The following is a 9,743-nucleotide window of genomic DNA, read 5'->3' on the forward strand; positions in this document are numbered from 1 at the left end:
GTGTATATCCCAAACCCTACAGGACAAAGTGGTTAAGATCACATGAGGCCCTGAGTTCAACCCCCAGTACTGCAAAAAAAGAAATTAAAAAAAAAAGGCAGATCCACGATTGAACAAAGTACAATTTATTGGACAGAAGGATGTCCACAGTAGCAGCAAAACATGCAGGTCTCCACACCCTGAGGCAGGAAGAAGGAGTTCTCTTAGACAAAAGTGGGTCACAGTCGGCTGGAATGCATTTGGACTTCTAAAAAAGCTACTAACATGTCCAGCATCCGCTAAGAAACAGCCTGGGCATCAGACATTGCTCACCACGCTCAGCTGACCATCTTCACGACTTTGTCCCATAGGGTTTGGGATGCGCACCAGGGTCACTTGGCAGGCAAAATGGTAATAAGGACAAGCTGGTTCCCTGCAGAAGAAAAAGAAGGAATTTGAAAGGAAGCATGAATTCCACCTATTGGACACAGTTGCTTTGAGGTGACTGGGAGGCTGCTAAATGGAGTTGCCAAGCAGGCAACAGAATTGCAAGGCAGAGAAGTCAGGCATGGAGCTAGGAATTCTGGCACTGTCTACAGCGACGTGATTACTGAAGCCACAGATGCGAGAAGGATTGCTAAGGGAGGGAGTGCACAGACAGAAGAGAAAAGGCCAAGGCAAGATGCATGGACATTGTGCTGGCATTTAACCTGTGGTCCTGGCACCACGGCCACTCTACTCTGTAGCCCGGGGCTGGACATGAGCAAACGGCCCTTCCAGAACTTGTCTTGCCAGCTGGCTTCCTGTTAAATTCTGCCATTGAGAGGTGCTGGGACATGATGGAAGGATGTAGGTAAGAGAAGGGACTTCTTTCCTGTGTCCAGTTCCTGTCAATGTCCTTCCTAGAGGTCAGCAAGTCTTCTCTGTAAAGGACTGGGTATGAAGTCTTTTAGTCTCTGCAGGTCATGTGGTCTCTGTTACAGCTGCTCAACTCTGCCATTTATATTATAGTACAAGAGTAGCCACAAACCACGCATAAATGAAAACGTGTTTATTTGTGGACACTGGAATTTGACTTTCTAAATAATTTCCATGTGACATGAGATAATTCTTCCTTTTCACTTTTTTAACCATTTAAAGAATGTGAAAAATGGCCGAGGATGTAGCCCTTGTGTGTGTGTGTGTGTGTGTGTGTGTGTGTGTGTGCATGAAAAACACTCTTAGCTCATGGGCCACTTAGAAACCAGGAGCAGCCAGATGTGGCCTGTGGGTTGTGCTTTGCCCTGTGCTGGCCCCCTAACTCTTAAGACCCCTAGCTGCAGCTAAACTGTGCCTCCTGGAGTTCCTAGCACCCCAGAGGCTCACACACCCTCTCAGTGGTCTCCCCTGGTAGGTCTGAGCGTGAGCCCACACAGGTACCTCCTCTGAGCCTGGAGGCACCACATCTTCTCTTCTGTTCCTCCACTCTAGGGTGGCAGCTGTTTCCTGGAGTCACCATATCTGGGTTCCACACATCTCCCTTTGCTCTTCCAGCTTACCAACATGGCAGGAACCAAGTCCCTGTATGCCTCCCCTCCCTCAATTTGCAATGCCTTGTGTGGAATCATTTTCCAGTCCAGACTCAGCCTGACACAGACATCATTTCATTTCAGCATAGGAAGAGGAAAAGGAAGCCAAAATGGAGTCAGAGCAGTAGGAGGGCAAACCAGGAATGTCCTAACCCTAGAGGGAAGAGACACTTAGGAAGTGTGGCAGGGTGAGCCACATCCAAGACTGCTGAGAGGTAGGAAGGATGTGAGGGAAGAGGACCAGGAAGCCATGGCCTTCCAGCCACGGGCTACGGTAGGAGGGACTGGGAGGGACAAGAAGTGGACACAGGCTACTCTCGGGAGAATTTGAGGATCAGGCAGCTTGAGAGCTGGGTCTGCTATCGTCTCTAGGACCCTTATTTGTGCAGAAAAGAAGACTGGACACAAGCATGAATTTCATCAGGAAAACCCAAAAGCCAGACCATCCTGGAATCTGTTGATATAGGCATCTGACACACAGAGATGGAGACACAGATCAGGTTTCCTGCCATGCCTTCTGCTTGCAATACTTCCCACCTGTCCTGCAGCCCAGGCTGCATGCAAGCCTGTTCCCTCACAAGAGCCTTTTCCCAGTGTTTTCCCCTTCCCTGTGACTGTGCCCTTTATGCAGTCATTCATACAGCAACTACCACATGTAAAACTTAAGAACAGTATCATAGGAGAGTCTCTGATAAATACTCGAAGCTCAAATCCTTTGTTAATTGTATTTAAAAGCTGTTTGCTGCTGGCACAAATCAGCCCTTTCTGGTTTAGCTTCTAACTGTGGGCTTTTCTCTACCTCTCACAACTGCATCTTTGGTGAATTTCCATAGTTATGAAATTCTGTGGAACAGATGCTTTGCCAGACAAGACCTCTTTGTGGTCAAGAATCATCAGACTCCGATGTACTGGGATGCTCCCCCTGCACCTTTTAAGGGGCCCCAGTGACCTGCAAGGAACTTGGGGATAAACTCAGGCCTAACACTGAAGTTGTGCCCACAGAGAGAGACAGCAGAGGTCTGATGAAGATTCGTTGCTGACCTACCAAGCTTCGAAGTTCATTTTTGTTTTGGGTGCCCTAGGTCCACCTTATCTGACATTGGATCTAATTAGCATGAGTGCATTTCCAAGGAGGAAGGTCCAGCCCGTATGGGCTCCCTGTCTCCTCTAACTGCTGGAGCTTGTCCCAGCCCAATCCACCTGAGCCTCTTCGCCCCTCTTCTACCAACATTTCCCCTCCTTTCTAATTGTCTGTGCCTGAGCATAGCACATTTCTCATAGCCACACACACACCCTACCTGCCTCCTTCCCCCCAGTGTAGTAATCTGATTGAAGCAGCTTGAACTTTGAATTTCAGAACAAATCCAGAAAACCAGGGCTCCAGCACCTGACTCTGACCATCCAGTGGGGCCTGGGGAGTGACAGCTTTCAGCTTTTTATTCATCATTGCCAGCCTTTGCAGAGCCCAGAGAATTGGGGTCCTGCTCTTTAGGGTCTAGGAATGGGGCAGGGGAGCATAACCACAGATAATATAGTGTAGGAAACTCTTGGTCCTGCAGTGGAAACCAGCCTTGCAGGGTGCCAGAGGGGACAGTCACTAGTTCTGCTTGGAAAATGAGATGGAGACTGATGAGAGTGAGACAAAGGTGTGTGTGTAAGGGCAAGCCCATGGAAACAAAAGCCCAGAAATCAAACGGAACCAAGGACAAGGACCAGAGGGCCTATGTCACCAGTCAAGGTGAATACTGCCAGAAGCCCCTCCAAAGTTGTTCAGGGGTCTCCTGAGCAGGGCTCGGGCCATTGCACTGCTGCCAACTCTTAAACTATCCTTCCTGTCCACAGTCTGAGGTCACCGCTGTCACTGATGTCTGAAGAGCAGAAGTAGAAATGAGTCATTTGGCCTTCTAATGTGCTTAGTCTAATGCTTAATTTATTAAAGATGAGATGGTGGCCTTTTGTGTTGGGAACCTCACTGGGCACTGGAGCTACTGCCTGTGACTGGGGTCCCAACGTGACACTGTGCCCATGTAGTGCTGTCTGCTAGGAAACAAGGTCACACTACCTCCTCTGTTCAACCCTAAGACTTTTCTGTGGCAGGGGATGGCACTGGGGATCACCACTAAATATTGTAAGTTTCTTATTCTCTTTCTCCAGTAGCTTATCAGCAAGGGGACCCACTGGTGGCTGGAGGTGAAAGCAAGTCCGTCTCCGAAGATGGGATGACGACATTAGGTATATATCGCAGAGGAATGGGTGCTCATAGTTACTCTGAACATTTTCAGGATAGCTCCTATTCCAGCCTAAGCAGGGTGCTGGCGAAGCAGGGAGAGATCTGTCAAAATACCAGTGAGCAGGAGGTCAGCGCAAGAGAAGTATGGCTGATGACATCAGGGACCCAGGGGCAGGATGTTCAGTCACCGTGTTGTCTGGAGCATGAAGGCACAAGGTCAGATCTAGAGATGTGAAGGAACCTCAAGATCACAGCAAGGCCAGTCACAGGGTAGCGAAGCCAAGTTAACAAAGTAACACTGTGAGCACTTCCTATCTGCTAGGTAGGATCGGATTTGAGGGTGGAGAAAAGGGTGGAATAGTGTCATGAAGAAGGCATTCCTGACAAGGGTGACGGGGTGCCTAGTCTGTTTGAGCTGCTATAACAACGCTAAAATTGGATGACTTATGAATAACAGAAATTTATTTCTTGCAGTTCTGGAGGCTAAAAGTCCAAGATCAAGGTGCTAGCAGACTCTGTTGAGAACCTACTTCCTGGTTCATTGGTGCACTTCTTGCTGTGTTCCCGCATGGTGAAAGGGACAAGGTGGTTCTGTAGGGCCTCTTTTATGAGATGGTACCAATCCTAGTCAAGAGGGCTCCACCCTTATGACTCAGTCATCTCCCAGTAACCTCACCTCCTAATCACACTGGGGATTAGTTTTCAACACAGGAATTTGGAGGGGGGACACAAAAATTCAGACCAAAGCACAGAGCCACAAGGTAAAAGAGCTGGGAGGCTACACCAAATCTTTCCAGGTAGAGAGATAGCTACAGGCATGATTAGAGCTAGTAGATGAGGCTGGCCTCCTGCTTCAGTTCATCTCCCTCTAAAGGCAGGGTTTGGGGAACCTCCATGGAAAGTCTGTAATGAGGCACTGTTGTGTAGAGGTTTAAAAAGCACAGACTTGGCTGAAGGTGTGGCTCAAGCAGTAGAGCACACCTGCTTAGCAAGTGTGAAGCCCTGAGTCCAAACCCCCGTACCACTTAAAAAAAAAAAAAAAAGCAGACTTTAAAGACAAAAAGAAACTGCTCTGTGGTTCTTAAAGGGTGGGCATTGGTCCAGCAGCAGCAGTAGCCTCACCTAGGAACTTGTTAGAAATGCAGACACTTGCCTGGCATAGTGATGACCACCTGTAATCCCAGCATTTAAGAGCCAGAGGCAGGAGGATCATGAGTTCAAGGCCAGTCTGGGCTATATAAGGAGACTTGTCTCAAAATAAATAAATAAATGGAAATGCAGATTCTTGGGCCCCACCCAAAGTCACTGATTCACACTCTGGGGATAAGGTCCAGAAACTGTTTTTACAAGCTCTGTAGGTGACTCTGTTGTATGTAAAGTTTGAGAACCACTGACCTAGGACATAGCTGTCCATCTCTCTAATCCACAGTGTGTTCATCTCTAAAATGGGGATACTAGTGCCTATCTCACTGAGTTATTGTGAGGATTAAATGAGATGCCCCAAATTCAGAACTCACTACAGAACTTGGTACATAGGAAGCCTTCTGTGAATGTCAGTTATTACTATCATCTCCCATCTAATCTGTAAAAAAAAAAAAAAAAAAAAAAAAAATCCAGAGCCTCTTGGTGCCCTCTTCCTGGGGCACCTGACTATGTCATCTGTCAAGCACCCATAGTGTTGACAGGAAACAATAGGCATTCAGGCCCTGTTGAAGTCACACCCTACTCCTTCTCTGGAACCCCAGCTGTGTGAAGCAGGAGCTGTCAGATGTGATGCCATCGTGGATCCTGAAGGAACAGGGGGCATTCTGGCTGCTCAGTTCTCACTGAAGAGTAAAACTGGCCTCAACTTCTCCAAGTCCCACTTGACGGTCATCGTGCACCACAACCTATTCCAGGGATGTAGGAAAGCTAGGAAATCAAAGAACAGACTGGACGGGTCCATGTATTCACACAGAGATCTCATTAAGGAAGTGTGAGGACAGTGGCCAACCTCGTGGTGTGAACACCCTTATATTAGTGCAAAGGCAAGTTCAGCTCAAGGGCAGCCTTGCCCAGGAGAACCTGGAGTATAAATAAATGACAGGAACTGAGTCTGTGACTGCTGTGTCTAGAAGGTAGAACACTAGGCAAAGGGAGGAGAGGTGTGGGGTACCTGCTGGCCTCCCGAGGGGACAGGAGAAACTTCTTTACCTGCAAATGGATTTCACAGATAAACCTCCTGCATTTATTCTTGGTATATCATTTCAAATAGTTGTTCCCGTTTTTCTTCGAAGATGTCACTTTTTAAATACCTTTTTTCAATTTTTCTATTTTAATCAGAGAGAGTCAATGAGATGTTAATCAGTCTTAACACCTGCTTATTTCCTACTTAATAAGGAAGTTCTGTGAGAAGCAGCAGTTGCAGCTGCAAGAGGTGAAATTCTACCCTGGGAAATAAGACAGTGAATTACGAGTCCAGAGGAAGCATCAGAATCTGAATGTCTGAAGCTGAATTTCCTGTATTCACACAAGTATCATTGTAGTTTAATCGCCAGACCTCTTCAGCCTCTGCTCCATGCAGCTGCCAAACAGAGAACTGGGTAATGATCACAAGCTGCTGTATCTTCAGGTTACCTTTATGTACAAACACAAGCCACTGTTGTGAGATGAAATGAAACACTGGTATGGATTTGGGAATGCTCACTTTTGTTTTCATACCTGATGTGCTAGACTCTCACCTTGACCTCAGCCTCTCCAGGACCCCAGATCCTCTTTCTGCTGCAGACCAAGCCTGCCTGCATTGCTCTGAGACTCTCATGAGTCCTAATCCCATCTCCCACCCATGTTTGCACAGGATTAACGACTTAGAGCACATTACAGTGAGATGCGATTCAAACAGTGTCCTAGGAATAAGCAGCCTGGCTGGTTGCTACCTCTTGGGCATCTCGTCCATGCCACCCCCCAGGGCTCAGAAGTACAGACTACAATACCACTGGCCTGCCATCAGCCTTTCTTCCCTGACCCTCTGCTCCTTACACCAGTCATTTAACTGAACAAAGATGTACACCTCAGAGGGAATCGGGTACCTCGGTATGTATATAGATCCCATATAGCCCCAGGTGGTGAGTATTGTCCACCTGCCCTTCCACACTGCATCCCATCCGAGGGAAAATTCAGGCTCTTCTCTCAATTCCATTGGATGATGAGGGAAGTCCAGCCCCTTAGCCTGACCCCCAAGAAGATCCCTGTTTCCAAAACCTACTTTCTTCACAATCTCATCAGGAGCAAAGGGGCTTAGGAAAGAGAAGGGAGCCCTAAAGATACTGGGCTTTAGGGAGCACGGCCCTCATAAAGCTACTGTTCTCTCACCAGAGAGGGGAGTAAAGAATATGCACACACCATTTGCCCAATTTCAAAGGGTTCAAAATCCCTAAGGGCCATTCTTGGGTCCCACAGCTCATGGATGTCAGGTTAAAATTTTCTACTCCATAGTAAATTGAGTTCCAACAGAGACATATACAGAGATAAAGCAAAATCCAATTCTCATATGTCCAGTGGGACTTCTGTCAGCCTGTTTCCCTTTTCAGCAAGTAGTGAGAGGAGAGACAGAGACAGGCAGGGAAAGACAGCCCTGCAGAACATTCTTGAATCATGATCTGATAAGCAGAGGGGAGCTATGTGTCCTGCCAGCAGTGGCCAGACAGAGGAAATGCAGTGTCTGGCCACGGGCCAATCTACCCTCTCCCACCACCACCATCTCCGGCCCCATCCTGACCCCTGGTGGCTGCCCATTAGATGAGGCAGAAGAGTTCCCAAGCTCCTCCCTGCTCCAGGAGCTGGGGGTTACTAGAAAGGCAGCCCCACACCCACACACACCCATAGGCCTCAGCTAGGTTCCCTCGTCAGGAGGGTTTGCTCCGCTGGAGTCACCAAATACCTTCTCAATATAAGGCTAGCTAGCAATCAATCAAGCAAAAGTATATAAAGAGTGCAGGAGGTATGGCCAAAAAAAAAAAAAAAGGTACAGCATCTGTCTAGCAAGCACAAAGCCCTCAGTTCAAACCCCAGTATCCCCCCCCGAAAAAAAGTGTATAAAGAAATCACTTTTCATTTGTAAAACTGGCTGTGTGTGTGTGTTATTACTACAAGGTCAGTGCAGGTTAGGGTGCAATAATACCAGCACTCTCATGCACAATTGGTGAGAATACAAATTTATACACTCTTTCTAGAAGTGATCCTGGCAAAATAAAGCCAAAATCCTTTTCAAAAAATGTTTCTAGCCTAGAAACTAATAGTTCTGCTGTTGAGAATTTACTGTGAAACTGGGAATGTAACTCAGAGGTGGCTAACTTAACTTAGCTAGATCCCCAGCACCACAAAAAAAAAAAAAAATGCTACTTCAAGAGATCAATAGACTAGCATAACGTGATTTGAAATAGTGAGGGAGGAGGAGGAAAAAAAAAAACAACAACAAAGACTAGCCAAAAGTGACAATTGCTGAACTAGGTGAGGGTACAAGGAGGTTCTTTATTCTATTTTGTCTACTTGGTGTATGTTTGAAATTTTCCATGATAAAACATGCTTTAAAGAAAACATCAGAGACACAAAGATTTATATAAAAGCACATTGATGTTTAATGGCAAAAAAAAGTGCAGATAGTATGCTATGCTAGAATATTTCAACAAATTATGGTGCATCCAAAAAGCCACATGTTATGCAGCCATTAAAGATTCAAGGGTGTTTAATGACATGGAAAAATGCTTAGAATGTAAAGCTAAGTGAGTAAGTTGAATATAAGATTGTATAGTGACGCTTAACTAACTATGTTAAATAAATGCAGGGAAAGACTACATGAAAATACACGGAAGTGTTTGGTATACAGTGAGGCAATGGGTGATTTTAATTTTTTTCTTGATATTGTGCTCTATTTAATTTTTTTCTTGATACTGTGCTCTATTTTCCTAATTCTACAGTGGGTGTATTACTTTTGTAAAGAGATTTCTGCCCCCAAATGCATTTGTTAAAGCATATTAACTTGGGAGTCTGATATACATTGAGCTCCAAGAGCTGCCATTTTAGTTGTGTAACACTGAGCAAATTAACTTCTGAATCGCAAATTCAATACCTAAAAAATTGGAATAACACCAAGCAATTTTTCCACGCCACTGTTTACTGGACATTTACCATGTGCTGGGTTACTATACCAAGTAGAATAGTATATATTCATGCACAATCATTTCAATCACAATAGTAAGCTATGGAATAAATTATAACATTCCCATTTTAGAGACACAACTGCAGCTCAGAAAAGCTGGGTAATGTGCTCAGGTTTGCCATCTTTGGAAGCCCAGTTCTTGGCCTCCAGCCTGGACTGCTCAGTTATAGCTTTGGTGCAAGCACTGGATGAGGTCATACAGATAGAATGCCAAGCACAGGGCCTAGATCCAAGCACAGGGTCACTGCATCTAGCATTAGTTTTCTTTTCTATGACACCTGAACACCAATAAATTGTGGCAAAACCAGTCCACGATCTGAAAAAAACAAAGTGTCCCTGCCCTGAAAGAGGAGAGGACTGTAGGACCTGTGAGAGACAGACAAAAAGACTGACTCCCAGCGGGCAATATGGGGGCTGGGGCTCTGTGTCCAACACATTCCAGAATATTCTTTCTTTCTTTTTCTTTTCTTGTCTTTTTTTTTTTTTTTTTTTCCTAGTTTGGGTTCAATTGTAAACATCCCAAAACACAGGATCAAGCAAAATTCCATTCTGGTACAACCACCCAATTTCTAGAAAAGAGAAAGGAAGAGAGGACATGAGTCCTTTCTTGATCTTTCAAGTCTTCCTTTCATACTGCCATTAAGTGACCAGGTTTGTGCTGTGAATGAGCCACCACCGTGTGGCTACTGCTGAGTGTTCATACAAAATAATATCTCATCTTCATTTCTTTTATAAACATACACAGTGCTGTCCCTTTCAAATTAAAGGG

This window comes from Castor canadensis, chromosome 3 (genome assembly GCF_047511655.1).
Source record: "Castor canadensis chromosome 3, mCasCan1.hap1v2, whole genome shotgun sequence".
NCBI lineage: Eukaryota > Metazoa > Chordata > Mammalia > Rodentia > Castoridae > Castor > Castor canadensis.